This window comes from Heloderma suspectum, chromosome 1 (assembly GCF_057233095.1).
Source record: "Heloderma suspectum isolate Gila_16-S chromosome 1, 16-S_ref, whole genome shotgun sequence".
NCBI classification, from domain to species: Eukaryota; Metazoa; Chordata; class Lepidosauria; order Squamata; family Helodermatidae; genus Heloderma; species Heloderma suspectum.
Genome location: NC_139458.1, coordinates 326,282,716 through 326,300,016, shown reverse-complemented (window position 1 = coordinate 326,300,016; position 17,301 = coordinate 326,282,716). Strand labels below are relative to the sequence as shown.

Sequence of the window (17,301 nt, the reverse complement as noted above, 5' to 3'; positions counted from 1 at the left end):
CTGTTGGAGTAAGCCAAAAAGCTACGTGTTTTTTTCCACCTTGAAATTAGTAGTATGTATGTCTAATAGTGAAATCCTATACAATTCTAGTCAGAAGCTGAGTCTCATTGAACACAATGGGATTACTCCCAGCTAAGTGGGTATAAAGTTAGCACACTTACATCGGAATAAGACCCTTTGAATTCACTGGGACAAAGTTCCAAATAAGTATGCCTTGGACTGTAGTGTATGTCTTGTATATAACTCAAACCTTTCCCTTATAGGTTCTTACTTAATGGTACTTGACAGTAGGAATATATTCCCCGTTCTGGTGGGGAATCCACCCCAGGGAGAGGGGGGAGGCGATCCACTCCCCCCCCCCAGAATCCTCCGGGGCGGCTCTGCTCCACGAGGATTCCGCAGAGCCGCCTGGCTTGAGGGCTGCTTACCTGGACCCATTCACTTCCACGCCGATTGCCATGTTGCTTAAAAAAATGGCTATCAGCAGGATGTGCCCATAGACTTATACATAAGATTCACAGCTCTATTTTGCATATATGTCTATGGGCACATCCTACCGATCACCATTTTTTAAAGACTTATGAGCAAGATTCATGGCTCTATTGTGTGTATAAGTCTATGGGCACATCCTGCCGATCGCCATTTTTTAAAGCAACATGGTGATTGGTGCAGAGGCAAATGGGTCCAGTTAAGCCTAAAGCCAAGTGCCGTTCCGCGGGGAATCCTCCTGGAGCGGAGGTAAGTGGGGCCATTCTGCCGCAGATTCTGGAGGCCGGTTTCCAAAGAATCTAGCCTCATTTGAATCCGCGGCGGATTTCTCTGACATCCCTATTTGATAGCCAGGTTAGAGTTCATCTGAATATTGTCATGAAATGCAGTTAAGAAATTCTTCAAAAGAAACGTAATTGTACAGAAAACTACAAGGGATTCAATTCTCCAGCAGCTAGGGATGGTGGAAAATTCCGCCACAGATTTCAGTGAGGCCGAATGCACTGTCATTCAGCCCCGAAATCTGTGGCGGAATGGCCTGCCCCCCCCCCCGTGGATCCCCCCTGGGACGAGGCTTACCTGGAGCGGATGTTCCAGATGGCGGCAGCGGGTCCAGCGGCGGTGGCAGCTGGTCTTTCGACCAGCTGCCACGGCCGCCATTACCATCTGCCCTTTGCCATGATAGGCTACATAAGTATTTAAGTAGCCTATCATGGCAAGCCAAGAAAAAACAAACAAACCTGCGTACGCAAATGGCGGCGGCTACGGCGGCCGCCATTTGCGTTCCCTTTTTTCGCAGTTTTAGCCTACGTAAATATTTACGTACACTATTATGGCAAAAAAAAGGGCAATGAAAATAGCGTAGTGGGCGCTATTTGTATTCCTTTTTTTTCGCTGTAATAGCTTATGTAAATATTTACATAGGCTAAAACAGTGGGGGGGGAAGGGAACGCAAATGGCAGCCGCCATAGCCGCCGCCATTTGCATACACGGGTTGTTGGTTTTTTTTCTTCCGGAAGGAAGGCTGCCCAGCGGCCGGATTTCCGGCTGTGGGTGGCCCCGGCCGATGGCTCCGTGGAATCTCCGTGGAGCGGAGCTGTCCAGAGAAGGATTTTTGGGGGAGGTGCGGAGCGCCTCCCCCCCCCCCCACGAATCGCCTTGTCGAAAAAGTAAGTGACTTTCGTACATCCCTACCAGCAGCACTACAAAACTAAATTGAAGTTGGTGGGCAAATAAATTATTGTCATGAAAGAAATTCCTGGAAGATTTCTGAGGAAAAGGAGAGATTATGCCTTGTTAACAACAATCCTGAAACAGAAAAATATCATGTTTAGATGGGAATTCCCAGAAGGTGTGGTCTTCTCTTACAGAGAACAGAGATTTAAGTTGAACTCAGTTCAAAAAGCAAGAGAGTTCCTTCAAACTTATGGAAAAGATTGGACAGACCTATAACCTGATATACAAGAAGAGGACAGCACACAGGGTGCAACAGGTGGAAATTAAGAATGTACCTTAATCTTTTTTTTAAAATGGATTATAAATTTTTAACTTGGAACATTATTGGGGTGAATGCTCCTCAAAAGAGAAAGAAAATATTTTACTATTTACAAAAATTGAAACAAGATATAATATGCTTATAAGAAACTCGTATTAAGAAAGAAGATACCAAATATTTAATTAATAAAAAATTAGGTGAAGAGTTTATAACTGCAAGCTGAAAAAAGAAAAATGCAGTAGTTTTATATGTTAAACCACATTTGGGACCAGAATTGGTATTGTCAGATGAACAAGGTTGTTTTGTGGGAGTTAAAATTACACTGAATGATGTATCAACGTTGATTTTAGGGGTTTATTCACCTAATGACCCCAAAGCAGAATTTTATGAGGATCTCTTATCCAAACTCGTGGATCTAACTTTTGACAGTTTAATGGGAGATCGGAATGGGGTGATTACACCTCAAATGGATAGTATACCGAAGGAAAAAATAAAGAGTAATCAAGGGAAATTACCTAAAAGTTTTTTTGAATTGATGGACAATTTGGCCTCAGTAGATATATAGAGAGATAAAAATGGAAACTCAAAAGAATATACATATTTTCAGAAAGACATAAATCTTTTTCAAGCATTGATATGATTTTGACAACTAAAGAGCTTGCTACAAATATTGGCAAAATACAAGTTCTACCAAGATCATTTTCGGACAGGTTCTACCAAGATCATTTTCGGACAAGATCAGGGCTTCTCCACAATTTTTTTTTTCTAATTCAGGGCATGATCTTCGAAGATTCGAAGCTGTGAAGCTTCACAACTTCGGAGCTTCGAAGATCATGCCTGAATTAGAAAAAAAAAAATTGCAGAGAAGCCCCAATTCTGCGAGGATAACGCCTTTATTTAAAAAAACACACATCGTGAGCAAGGGATAGGAGGGGGTAAAACTTAATCTCATTTGAAAGGATAGAATAACCCCCTGCTCAGTGCAGGAAGCCTGATTCCCAGGCAGTCGCCCATCCAACTACTGACCAGGGCTGACCCCGCTTAGCTTCTGAGATCAGACAAGCACGCACACATCCAGCCCTTTGCTTGTTGCTGAGGAAATGGGGGCTGCTGAGGAAGCAATGTGATCATTAGCCAGAACACGACATGGGGCCGCCGAGAGCTGTGATTGGACAGGAGGGAAATACAAACACCGCCGTAAATGGACAGGCGGGGGAGGGGACTACGACTGGATATGGTAGCGAAGGTGGAAAATCAGAGCACGTTAAGGGGAAATACTGGGATATTAGGGTATTGAAAGCGGGAGCACGGAAGTGGGAAATTCCGGTTCCAATTCGAGGCGGGTATTGCGTAGTGTGAAAGGTGGGTTGTGAAACCTCACTGGAAGCGAAAAAAGGCGGTAAGTGTAGATCCAGCCTTGCTGTTTATGTTGGAAAAAACTTTAAAGGGAATTGAATTTTTAATGAAAAAATTAAAAGAATTTGGAGCAGTGGCAGGGTTCAAAGTTAATAAACAGAAAACAAATTTTTTAACAAAGAATATGAATGCTCAAGGGGAAAAAAAGTTGATGGATAAGACTGGCTTCCAAATTGAAAATAAAATAAAATCTTTGGGAGTCTTTTTGACAAATATGAATTGTATGCTTTTTCAAAATAACTGTTAAAGTGTGGAATGAAATTAAACAATGCCTATTAAAATGGGAAAAATTACAACTATCACTTTTGGGAAGAATTGCAACAATCAAAATTACCTAGAATGTTATTTTTGTTTCAAATGATACCCATTATTACATCGGATTTACCTTTTAAGCAGTGGCAGAGAGATAAAACGAAGTTTATATGGCAAGCAAAAAAAACAAGAGTTAAAATAAAAATTTTATAAGATGCAAAGGAAAGAGGTGGCTTGGGATTACCAGATTTTAAAACCTATTTTTCTGCCTGCTGCTTGATGTGGATGAAGGAGTGGGTGATGTTGAAAAATAGAAGACTTTTAGAACTAGAAGGACATGAATTGAGATATGGGTGGCATGGTTATTTGTGATATGATAAAACAAAAGTGAATGTAGATTTTAATAATCATTATATAAGAAGGGCTGTATTAAGAATTTGGAATAAGTATAAATTAAGGCTCTGTCAAAAAATACCATGTTGTTGATATCTTCACAAGGAGCAATGTAGACAAGAGAATTTGATAGCACGCATAAATGGATAAGATATAATGATTTACTGGAACTGTCACAAGGGGAATATAAGTTAAAATCAAGGGAAAATGTATTGGAAGAAGGTCATGTATGTCAATGGTTTTCATATTTGCAAATTACAGAATGGTTTAAAATAGATGAGAAAAATGGTGGATTTGAACAATCAATCTGAGTTTGAAACAGCACCGTGTACAAATGATGAACATGCTATTGCTAAACTGTATAAATTACTGTTAAGGTATGAGACAGAGGATGAACAAGTAAAAGATTGTATGATAAAATGGGCACAAAATGTTGGTCATAATATATCAATGGAAGAGTGGGAAAGTATGTGGGGAAAAGATTTAAAATTTACTTTATGTACAAGTCTTAAAGAGAATTGTTATAAGGTGATGTATAGATGGTATATGTCACTGTTTAAATTGTCTAAAATGTATAAAGGCATTTCTGAAAAATGTTGGAAATGTGAAGATCAAGAGGGAACATTTTATAATTTATGGTGGACTTGTAAAAAAAGCTAAAACATTTTGGAAATGAATACAGTCTTTAGCTCAAAGAATATTAAAGACTACTATAGAATTAAAGCCAGAAACTTTTTTATTGGGACTAACAGATAAGCACGTAAAAGAGAAGGGGGGAACCCTCTTTCTCTACGTGAAAACGGCTGCAAGGTTATTGTATGCACAAAAGTGGAAGAATGAAACAATACCAACTGTGAGCGAGTGGATCATGAAAATGATGGAGCTGGCAGAGACGGCAAAACTTACTATTATAATTAAAGAAGGATCAACAACTAAATTTATGTTAGATTGGAAACCTTTTATAGAATTTGTACAAGAAATAGAGAAAAATGATGTCTATGTATGTGGATTTTGAACTTTGAGATGGTTAATTCTCTTTTGTTGTTGTTGTTGTTGTTAAAATTAGGAGAGAAATGAGATAATGTCTGTGAACTCAATGTATGATATACAACTAAGATAAAACCTAGAGAATAATAATGAGCATTTGTTGTGTAAGGGGAGCCAAAGGTAGATATCTTACAATCTTAAGAGATATTTTAGTGTATGCGTTTTGTGTTTTTATGTTGTTGTGTTGTGTTGTGTTGTGTTTTTCTTTTCTTTTTTAAATAAAAATAAAAATTATTATATATATAAAAAAAGAAATTTAATTGTGCCCTTGGGCCAGTCTACATGGCTGATTCAGTGTGGTCGTAGAGCACATTGGGGTCATTTGTGAGGGATGATGTTGTTGCCAATCTGCCGCCATCCCACAGCATCCACCCTGAAAATGCACATTTTTGGAAAACCTGCTGAAAAATTTTGCATATTTTTGGAAAACCTGCTGAAGCACCGCACCTGCTCAAGCCCCCCCAGACCCGCAATCGAGCCTCCACGAGCTTGGCTAGCCACCAGCAGTCACCCTGGGTCTCATCTGCAAGCACCTGCCATTTTGACAAGGTTTTTTTTAAAAGAAAAAAGGGAGTAATTAAAAATGAGCACATTTGGGCTGGGAAAGCTTGATCTATACAATATTAGAGGCATTATGCAGGGAGCATCTGGGAGGGTGCGAGCAGGGGTAAGTGAGGCCAGGGGTTCAGCAGGCATGGTCTGGGGATGCAGGCTGGGGGGAACCCAACAGAATCCTAGACCCAGTCGAGCATCTGAGCCAGCCCTACTTGCAAGTGATATGGCCAAGGGGCGGGGCCACCTGTTCCCCCTCCATTCCCTCTTTTTTCCCAGTTGCAGTAGGGCTGCTTTCACAATAAGTAGCCTCCTTTTCCCATTCATAATAGCAGTAGCGCTGTTTCATTCACAATAGTGGAGTACCCGTTTATACGTAGTGCACAATAAAGAATACACCTAGCTGAAGGAGAATAGGCAGCCAGTAACAGGAGCCTGCAGCTGTGGTATTCTGCAGCCGTGATACACCTGCAAATTCTCAGTCACGCGATACACCTTAGTTCCTTACAACTAAGGAATACCCGGAAGGGAAGGAGAAAGGCAGCCAGTACAGCAAGGGAGCATGGACAGGGCTGGGAACAAACTTCCCCTATCATGGAATCGCGCTAGGTTGCCCCTTCAGAGTAACTCAGCAGTTTGCTTTTTCCTTTCACAGATAGCAGCCACCGATTCATTCATACAAAGCTGAGCGGAGAGGAGAACCAACTCTGTGCATGTCTACTCAGAAGTAAGTCTTACTGAGTTCAATGCGACTTACTCCTACACATGTCAGCACCCCACATGCCCCCAGCTCAGCTTTGTAGTTCCACATCCAGCTCATTAGCAAACCTCCTGTTAGTTATCTCAGAAGACCCTTGGGTGAATGGGGGGGGGGGTTCCTAGCGAACAGCTGGATGGAGGGTGATTACACACACACACACACATAATGGAAGAATATAGTTCTTCATATTCCCTGGTATGTTTATTCCTCATTTTGTCCATTCCTTGAGCATGTGCAGAGTGTACTTTTTATTCAAACAAAGAGAACCTTGCTGATCTTTCCCTTCATGCTGCATTTGTACAAGTGTGACTGCTTCAGAAAGAACTTTCCATTATACTGTCTCTTTTTCTTCATGAGTTTCATAACAGAAGAATGTGTAGTGGTTAGAGTCCAGCCCAAAGTCACCCAGTGAGATAACTAACAGGACGTTGGAAGTGGAAATACAAAGCTGAGCTGAGGGCAAGTGGGGTGCTGACATGTGTAGGAGTAAGTCGCATTGAACTCCATAAGACTTACTTCTGAGTAGACATTCACAGAGTTGGTTCTCCTCTCCATTTTAGAATCACAACATCAACAACAACGCTGGATGTGGAAATAGAAAGCCTAGCAGGGGGAATAATATCCGTGCAGGGCTCCAGACCGGCATGGTCATTTTAAAAGGCTTTTTCTTTCTTTCAAACAGCGTTGCTTTAAACAAAGAGTGCATCGCTCAGGCACACCTAGGACAGCCTTCTTTTGGGAAGCCCCTAGGAGGAGGAAGTGTTTTGGCTGAAAGTAAATGGAGATGGAGGATTTCAATTGAAAAAGAAGACCCACAAACAAGGCGGTGAGCACAATTCATTAAAAAAAAAAAACTTGCGTATTTATTTTCGGAATATGCTACCTTGCATTTTTATTTATGAAAATTTCGCGACTCTGTGCAGATGACCAAAAAAAAGCCACATGACTGCTGGCTTTGCCGGACCTCGTGGTGCCGTTCCTCAGAGGATTCCGTGGCACGGACTGAAGGGAATTTGATCCCATTTCAGTCCGTGTCGGAATTCTCTGACATCCCTAGGCAGGAGCAAGCCTCTCTCATTGGCTGAGCAGTATCTATGCGGTTAATGATGTTCACTTCTACTAGTGGGACTCCACTCATGATCCAACCATAAAGTAAGGTGGATTAGAGTGCAGTTCGACCTGTGAAAAGCGGGGTTTAAGGTGGTATTTAGTCCACATTTTTTGCCTCAGGTGCCTGGGACAGACCAAAAATAATTTTATGAAAATCTGGATAATACCAGAAGCGCTTCTCATTCCAGTTCCAGGTAGGGATGTACGAAATTGGCCTTACCTGGCTCCGCTGGGTTCCGCTGGGTGGGGGAGGCGTTCCGTCCCTCTCCCCGGAATCCTGGCCGGCCGGCTGTGCTCCGCAGCGATTCTGCGGAGCCGCTGGCTAGCAGGGACGCAAACGGCGGTGGCCGTAGCAGCCGCCGTTTGCATCCCTGTAGTCAGCCATGATAGGCTACGTAAATCTTTACGTAGCCTATCATGTCTGACTTAAAAAACAAACAAACACGCGCGTACACAAATGGCGGTGGCTACAGCCGCCACCATTTGTGTTCCTTATTTTGGCCCATCTTAGTCTATGTAAATATTTACGTAGACTAAGATGGCGAAAATAAGGGGAACGCAAATAGCGTAGTGGACGCTATTTACGTTCCCCTTATTTTCGCCGTCTTAGTCTACGTAAATATTTATGTAGACTAAGACGGGCCAAAATAAAGAATGCAAATGGTGGCGGCCATAGCCGCCACCATTTGCGTACGCATGTTTTTTTTTTGTTAAAGTCAGATGTGATAGGCTACGTAAAGATTTACTTAGCCTATCATGTTTTTTTTTTAACCTAGCCATGATAGGCTACGTAAATCTTTACAAAGCCTATCACGTCTTTTTTTTTACATGGGAAATGGCGGTGGCGGCAGCCGGTCGGAAGACCGACCGCCGCAGCCGCCGCTGCCGAGCCGCCGCCAGAGCCGCCACCCGGAAGATCTGCCCCAGGTAAGTCTCATCCCGGGGGGATCCGCGGGGGGGGGGGTGGCAGGCCGTTCTGCTACCGATTTCGGGGGGCCAAATGCGCTGGCATTCGGCCTCCCCGAGATCCGTGGCGGAATTCTCTGCCATCCCTATTTCCATGTAGACACTCGGCTTGTTATTGTCTACTGATAGCATGGGGGAAGAGGGGGCGGAGAGTAGCAAATGTCTGCTAGTAGCTTTTTAGTCCAGGATCTGCGCTAGACCCCCATCATAAAAGAAATAGATGTGTAGAGAATTTTGAAGTTTGCTTGTGTTTCAGGCCACCATTGATCTTGGGCAGACATGTCCATTCTGTGGCATTAATTGGGGAGCTGACTGAGCTACTGCATAGTCAGCCAATTGACCCCTTGGGGAGGTGACAAGGTATTTTCCTCTATTGTAAAACCAAGAGGGGAAAAAAGAAAACCTTTGACACCTCACCACCACCCCTGTGTGTGAATGGTCTAAGAATTACTGCCCTCTGAAATATTGACAAATATCCCGCCTGCTTCCACAGCAATGCATTCCAGACTGAACCCACAGTGGTAGAGTTTGAACACATTGAAACACACAAGTTTATTCTACATTAGTTACCAATCCATATGAGGATCTGTCCTCTTATCTCATGACTACTAAATTTGCTCAGAAGCCTTTGGTGAGGCACAGTGTCTCTTCACAGAATTTGGAAGCTATACTTCTATTACTGCAGCCCGAAAGAGCATTTGCCTTTTTTGCAGCCACATCACATTGTTGGCTCATATTCATCTTGTGATCTACCACAATTCCAAGATCCTTCTTGCTTGTAGTATTTCTGAGCCAAGTATCCCCCATCTTTTAACTGTACATTGGCTTTCTTTTTCCTAGATGCAGAACTTGGCATTTATCCCTATTAAATTTCATTCTGTTGTTTTCTGCCCAGCGATCCAGTCTATCAAGATCACTTTGAATTTTGTTTCTGTCTTCCAAGGTATTAGCTATATTGCCCAATTTTGTGTCATCTGCAAATTTGTTCAGCGTTCCCTGCACCTCCTCCTCCAAGTCATTAATTAAAATGTTGAAGAACACTGGGCCCAAGACTGAGCCCTGCAGTACCTCACTCATTACCTCTCCCCAGTTCACAACTTCAAAGCTTTGAAGATCATGCCTGAATTAGAAAAAAAAAACATCGCTGAGAACATCGATTCTGCGAGGATGCCTTCATTTTTTAAAAAAACCATCCAGAGCGGGGGATAGGAGGGGGTAAAACTTAATCTCATTTGAAGGAATAGAACCACCCCCTGCTCAGTGCAGGAAGCCTGATTCCTAGCTTCCAAGAACAGACAAGCGTGTGCACATCCAGCCCTTTGCTTGTTGCTGAGTAAATGGGGGCTGCTGAGGAAGCTATGCGATCATTAGCCGGAAGACGACATGGGGCCGCCGAGAGCTGTGATTGGTCAGGAGGGAAATACAAACACCACCGCATATGGACAGGAGCGGGAGGGGACTACAACTGGATATGGTAGTGAAGGTGGAAAATCAGAGCACATTAAGGGGAAATACCGGAATATTAGGGTATTGAAAGTAGGGATGTCAGAGAATTCCGCAACGGATCTCGGTAAGGCCGAATGCCAGTGCATTCGGCCCCCCAAAATCCATCGCAGAACGGCCTGCCACGCCCCCGCGGATCCCACCCGGGACGAAACTTACCTGGGGTGGATGTTCTGGATGGCGGCGGCTCCAGCGGCAGCTTCGGCGGCGGCGGTGGCTGGTCTTCCAAATGGCTGCCGCCGCTGCCATTTGCAGTCTATCTCCCCCCCCCCCATAAACATGATAGGCTACGTAAAGACTTACGTAGCCTATCACGTCTGGATTTAAAAAAAAACAATGCGTAAGCAAATGGTGGTGGCTACGGCCGCCACCATTTGCATTCCTTATTTTTCGCCGTCTTAGTCTACGTCAATATTTACATAGACTAAGACGAAGAAAAGAAAGGGGAACGCAAATAGCGCCCACTAGGCTATTTGCGTTCCCCTTTCTTTTCTTCGTCTTAGTCTACGTAAAATGCATACACAGTTGTTGTTTTTTGTTACCCAGAGCCCTCAGCGACCGGAAATCCGGCTGTGGACCGCCCTGGCCTGGACCTGGCCAGCTGCTCCACGGAGCCGCCGCGGAGCACAGCCAGCCGTCGAGGATTCCGGGGGGAAGGACCGGATTGCCTCCCCCCGTCGAGGATTCTGGGGGGAGGGACGAAACACTCCCCCCCCCCATGAACAGAATCCGCAAAAAGGTAAGTCACTTTTGTACATCCCTAATTGAAAGCGAGAGCACGGAAGTGGGAAATTCTGGTTCCAATTCGAGGCGGGCACTGCGTAGTGTGAAAGGCGGGCGGTGAAGCCTCATTGAAAGCAAAAAAAAGCAGTAAGTGTAGATCCAGCCTCAGTAAACAATAGAAAGAATGGCTTCAAGTCCAAGCAAGTACAACTCCTGAATTCTGAGTCTGGAAATGTTGCAGAAAACTGGTCACAGTGGAGGGAAATTATGGAGCTAGTGTTTGCCGGCCCTGAAGCAGACAAAGGTCTAAGGAGCAAATGGCTTCCTGATATCCATAGGCCAGAAAGGAAGAGACATTTGTAGATCATAGACTGCAAATTGCGAGTTATCCCCTGAGGATAGGAAAAAGCCAAAGGCATTATCTGTGAAGTTTGAGGCATACTGTACTCAACGCAAAAACATGTCTGTGCAGAGAACACTCTTCTATGAAAGGCATCAATGACAGGCTGAATCCATAGAGGAATGGGTAACACAGCTGCACCTAATAGCAAGAGACTGTGCATTTCATGATGCAGATTATATGATTAAGGTCCAAATTCTGATGGGATCCAACTCCAAAGAAATACAGGAGAGGTTGTTACAGGAAGACAACTTTAGAAAATGCAGTAAAAATTGCAAGAGCTCATAAAATGGCAAGCGCACAGATGCAAATCTTGCAAAATAAACCAGGGGTACACACAGTTTGCAAAAAGGGTGCATTCAGCAAATAAGCAAGATTGCAAAATGCAAAAACCTGTAAAGGAATAGGATAGCAAGATAGGAATATGTCAGATGTGTGGGGAGAGCCACCTTCGAGCAAGAGCAAGTACTACATGGGGCAAAACATGCAATTATTGCAAAAAGAAAAAATCATTTTGCAAAAGCTTGTAAAGCAAAAGACCCAAAACAAAGGAAAGTAAATCTGATAGGAGAAAGTGAGGACAATGCAATGACACCAAATTGCAAAGAGCAGCTTTTCCTAGCAACATTTTCTGCCAAAGATAAAGAATCAGATGAAGCTTATATAAATATAGAAGTGGGCAGCTTGAGAACGAATTTGTTGTACAAAATGGACCCTGGGGCAAAAGTAAATTTCATACCATCACAAATATTTTTGAAAATGTATGCAAAAGAGGGAAAGCAGTAAACAAAGGGATTTCCTGCACTGACTGAACATGGGGGACAACCATTGAAAGTGATAGGGAAATGCACACTAGAACATGAACACCCAGGCAATGTGCACAAGCTTTATTTCTACATAATTGACACTCCTGCACAACTAGTATTAGGAATTACAGCTTGTCAGGAATTGGCATTAATCACAACTGTGAGAAGTGATCACAAACCCTAGAGAACATCATGAGAAAGCCACAGGCACAAGCACCAGCCAGACCACAAAGAATGATCCTGAGACTACAAAAAAATGATTTCAAAATCATCTACAAACCAGGCAAAGAAGTACCAGTAGCAGATACCCTGTCCAGAACAACGTCACTCACCAGCAACGAGGAGGAGGAAACAGATTTGGAGGAACAAATACACATGGTAATTCGAAATCTTCCAGCCACAGGAAAGTAGTAAAGGAGGGGGCCTGCATCAAACTCTAAACCACGCCCCATTTGCAAAGGTGACAGTTGCGCTGCCCCCCATTGAGATGGGAAGTCCCCCCCTAGCCGGAAGCCCCACGTATGCAATCAGCTGATCCCGGTCATATGACCTCCAGGGTCACCTGACGGGGGTCATGTGACCCCTCTACGAACTTGCCATGACACCGTAGACCCATAGGAATTGGTTTTAGAGCCCTAGGAAGCACAGGTGCAGAAATGGCCCATGGTGCCATTTCCAAGCCGCGCCCCAGATTGGCCCGGCAAGGTCATGTGACCCTTCTACGAACTCGCCACGCCACTGTGGACCAATAGGAATTGGTTTTAGAGCCCTAGCGGGTATGGGTACAGAGATGGCCCGCGGGGCCTTTTCCAAGCCGTGCCCGGATTGGTCCTGCGGGGTCATGTGACCCCTGTATGAACTCGCCGCACCACCATGGACCAATAGGAAGAGGTCTTAGAGCCTAGCCCTGTAAAGTCACGCCCCACAACCTCATTGACCTTGCCCCCAGAAAAACAGCCTTTTATGTTGCCCAGACATGTTTTCTGGACAGAGAACGTGGCGCTAGGGATGTACGAAAATCACTTACCTTTCGGGGATTATGCTGATGGTGCGGGGGGAGGCGTTCCTCCCCTCCCGGAATCCTGGCCGGCCGGCTGTGCTCCGCAGCGATTCTGCGGAGCCGCTGGCCAGCTCTGCCAGCAGCCAGACATCCGGCCGCTGGCTAGCAGGGACGCAAATGGCGGTGGCCGTAGCCGCCGCCGTTTGCGTCCCTGCAGTCAACCATGATTGGCTACGTAAATGTTTATGTAGCCTATCACGGCTGAGTTAAAACAAAAACAAAAACGTGCGTATGCAAATGGCGGCGCCCATAGGCGCCGCCATTTGCATCCCTTATTTTGGCACGTCTTAGTCTATGTAAAAATTTATGTAGACTAAGATGACGAAAATAAGGGGAACACAAATAGCGTAGCATCTTCGCTATTTGCATTCCCCTTATTTTCGCTGTCTTAGTCTACGTAAATGTTTACGTAGACTAAGACGGCGAAAATAAGAGGAATGGAAATAGCGAAGCCTCTACGCTATTTGCGTTCCCCTTATTTTTGCCGTCTTAGTCTACGTAAACATTTACGTAGACTAAGACAGCGAAAATAAGGGGAATGCAAATAGCGAAGACGCTACGCTATTTGCGTTCCCCTTATTTTCGTCATCTTAGTCTACATAAATGTTTATGTAGACTAAGACGTGCCAAAATAAGGAACGCAAATGGCGGCGCCTATGGGCGCCGCCATTTGCGTACGCACTTTTTTTTCTTTCTTTTTTACTCAGCCATGATAGGCTACGTAAACATTTACGTAGACTATCACAGTGTTTTTTTTAAATCCAGCCGTGATAGGCTACGTAAATCTTTACGTAGCCTATCACTTTTTTTGTTGTTTTGTTGTTTTTTTAATTGGAAATGGCAGCGGCAGCCAGTCGGAAGACCAGCCACCACAGCTGCCGCTGCCGAACCGCCGCTGGAGCTGCCGCCGGAACCGCTGCCGCCGCCGCCAGGAAGATCCGCCCCAGGTAAGTCTCGTCCCGGGGGGGCAGGGGCCAGACCGTTCCGCCACCGATTTCGGGGGGCCGAATGCGCTGGCATTCGGCCTCCCCGAGATCCGTGGCGGAATTCTCTGACATCCCTACGTGGCGCAACCAAGAGTGAATGAGGGACCTACGAGTTTTACTCATCTCCCAGTACCATTGTGCATTCAGCCCAGAAAGATGGAAACTGCACCTATGAAACCTGGAGTGATAAACAGTAAACCAGGGAAAGGAGCTGATGTCACAGCGACTGTAACAGACAGCTTACCTTTAGCTGTATTTCCCATGGGGCAAAGAACTTTTCCTGAAACCAAGTTACATGCCGCTTGGAGTATGGATAGCACTGAGTAGAGATGTACGAAAATCACTTACCTGTTCGCGGATTATGTTGATGGTGGGGGGGAGGCGTTCCGTCCCTCCCCCCGGAATCCTGGACAGGGGGGGAGTCGCTCCATTCCTCCCCCCGGAATCCTCTGTGGCCGGCTGTGCTCCATGGAGCAGCCAGCCAGGCCCAGCCAGCCCAGAGCCATCCACAGCCGGATTTCCAGCTGCAGAGGGCTCTGGGGGAAAAAAAAACCATGTATGCAAATGGCAGCGGCTACGGCTGCCACCATTTGCGTTCCTTATTTTTGACGTCTTAATCTACGTAAATATTTACATAGACTAAGACGGCGAAAATAAGGGGAACACAAATAACTTAGCGGACGCTATTGGCGTTTCCCTTATTTTCTCCGTCTTAGTCTACTTAATTATTTATGTAGACTAAGACAGCGAAAATAAGGGGAACGCAAATAGCATAGCCGCCACCATTTTCAGTTTTTTGGGTTTTTTGTTTTTTACACACACGTGATAGGCTACATAAGTTTTTACGTAGCCTAAAATGTCTGGGGGGGGGGGAAGGTGAACGCAAATGGCGGCGGCCATAGCCGCCGCCATTTGCGTACGCCTTTTTTTTATTATTTTTTTTACCCAGACGTTTTAGGGTACATAAAAACTTATGTAGCCTATCACGTGTGTGTAAAAAACAAACAAACAAACAAACAAACTGCAAATGGCGGTGGCGGCGGCAGCTGGTCAGAAGACCAGCTGCTACTGCTGCCGCCACCAAAGCCGCCACCGGAGCTGCCGCCGCCCGGAAGATCCGCCCCAGGTAAGTCTTGTCCCGGGGGGATCCGCGGGGGTGGCGGGGGGGTGGAAGGCCGTTCCGCCACAGATTTTTGGGGGCCGAATGCACTGGCAATCGGCCGCTCCGAGATCCGTGGCGGAATTCTCTGCCATCCCTAGATGGAGAGCATATCCCCATGAAGCCACTCCAACCCAATTGTGAAGATGGAAACTGTGTAAGAGAATACATGAGTCTGGTACAAACAGCTGGCAAAGATATGAAAGATAGGGCCCTTTTAATTAACCGTGAGGAGTATGCGAACGGTTACACACTTTTTGCATTTGACCTGACGCCGGACGAAGAATGTGGAGATCACTATTCTTTGATTAAAACTGGGAACCTGAGAGCAGAATTCCGTTTTGCTAAAGCCCTGGTCGCTACGGTCAACATGATTGTTTATGGTGTTTTTGACAATGTGATAGAAATAAATCACAGGAGAAATGTCCTGTTTGACTATATGTAACATGGACAGCGTGCAGCTAACTTGTGTGCTATCTTCAAGCTCCTACACCAGAAGGATTTTCTACGGCGTGTTTCCTTGTGACATGCTTCCCAGTGGGAGGGTACACCAAAGGCCTGTGGGGTTAGTAGTCAATACCCACTCCCACAACCTACCTGGAGAACACTGGCTGGCCATCTACTTGACAGAGGATAAAAATGGAAATAATTTTTTTTTGATTCCTACAGGCACCCGCCCAACCACCGCCTCTTCCCTAAAACCACCATGAATTTTTTAAGAAAAAATGCCAGGAAGACTGTGTTTCAACCCAGGCAACTCCAAGCCGATGAGTCCGTGGTTTGTGGCTACCATTGTGTATTTTTCCTGCAGCAGCGTTGTAAAGGCCTAACATTTAAACAGATTCAAGAACTGTATTCTCACAATTTAGAAAGAAATGATCAAATGGTGGAACATTTTGTGAAAAACAAGAAGAATATGTCCAGGCACGCCTTAGACATGTTCCAACCTGCCCAATGCTGTAGATCATGCCGTGATTTTCATAGCCATATTTCCCAATAAAGCAACCTCTATTGTTTTTTTTAAAAACAAAGGATGTCTTGTCTGTATGTTTTCTAACTATTTACCCTATTCTCACAGTTTAGAAAGAAAGGATCAAATGGTGGATCATTTTGTAAAAAACAAGAACATGCCCAGGCATGCCTTAGACAAGTTCCAACTTGCCCAGGCATGCCTTAGACAAGTTCCAACCTGCCCAATGCTGTAGATCATACCGTGATTTTCATAGCCGCATTTCCCAATAAAGCATCCTCTATTGGGTTTTTTTAAAACAAAGAATGTCTTGTCTGTATGTTTTCTAAGTATTTACCCTTAAAGTAGACAGGCACAGCACAGATTACTTTAAGTAAGTTTTTTTATATAAATACTAATTTATTTTTAGTCCTGATAAAACAAAAACTGCAAAAGGTAACTTCATAAGCTGAACCAGGTAGGAGCATCAGAACGCTTTTGTTTTTTAGCACTTGTAGAGGTGTGCAACAACATTGGCGTCGCGCCTTTGGGGTTCTTTAGGTAGTCCAAGGTTTCTCTATGGGTAGGATTACCCACTACAGATGCTGGGACATTTAGTTCAGCCAGAGCACTCATAAAAACATCCCATCCTTTTGGGTATGCTTGGTTTTCAGGGTCTGTGTGATCCCCTTCACCAAATCCAGAATATTGGAACCAGGTACAGCCACCCCCTTGTACACAAAGGCTCCTTTCTCATCCCACGAAGAAACATCTCGGTTTTGCTGCATTTTGATTAATAGCTTTCATTGTTCTTATATCTAGCAGGAAGACTGTCCAGTACTTCTTGAAAGACATTGTCAGAGATTACTGACGCTTCCACAGAGGCTTGTTGTGGCTGAGGTAGAAACAAGTTTAGGTTTTCTTTCTCCGCCTCCCTCTGTCTTACATGGGTCAGATATTTTTGAAGCAAAGAAGACGTTTAACTTTTTCATGTTCTGTTAAGTCACTCCTGTGGAGAATTCCCTGCATCTCAGTATCTAGTGAGCTGATTGCTGCAGTTCTGATGTTTTCCTCCTTAGGAGGTGGACCCTTTAATTTTTCCAGCTGGTGGCTAGGGACCAAATACATCTTTTCAGCATACTCCATTACTGATTGGCTAAAAACCCGGTGAGCAGGGGGACTGCAAAACTTAGTAATGGTCCAAGAAACCCACCCCCCTTCATGGATCACTGCCT

The 17,301-nt window shown here is 44.6% G+C and overlaps 1 long non-coding RNA gene across 1 annotated transcript; it reads left to right on the top strand.

Annotated features, from left to right (window-relative positions):
* Positions 1-7,187: 7,187 nt before the first annotated feature.
* On the top strand, positions 7,188-16,382 carry LOC146359452 (uncharacterized). The gene is made up of 6 exons (XR_014787268.1): positions 7,188-7,230; positions 9,321-9,423; positions 10,530-10,722; positions 12,196-12,290; positions 13,817-13,919; positions 15,787-16,382. It is a non-coding gene; the product is annotated as an uncharacterized LOC146359452 (long non-coding RNA).
* Positions 16,383-17,301: the final 919 nt, after the last annotated feature.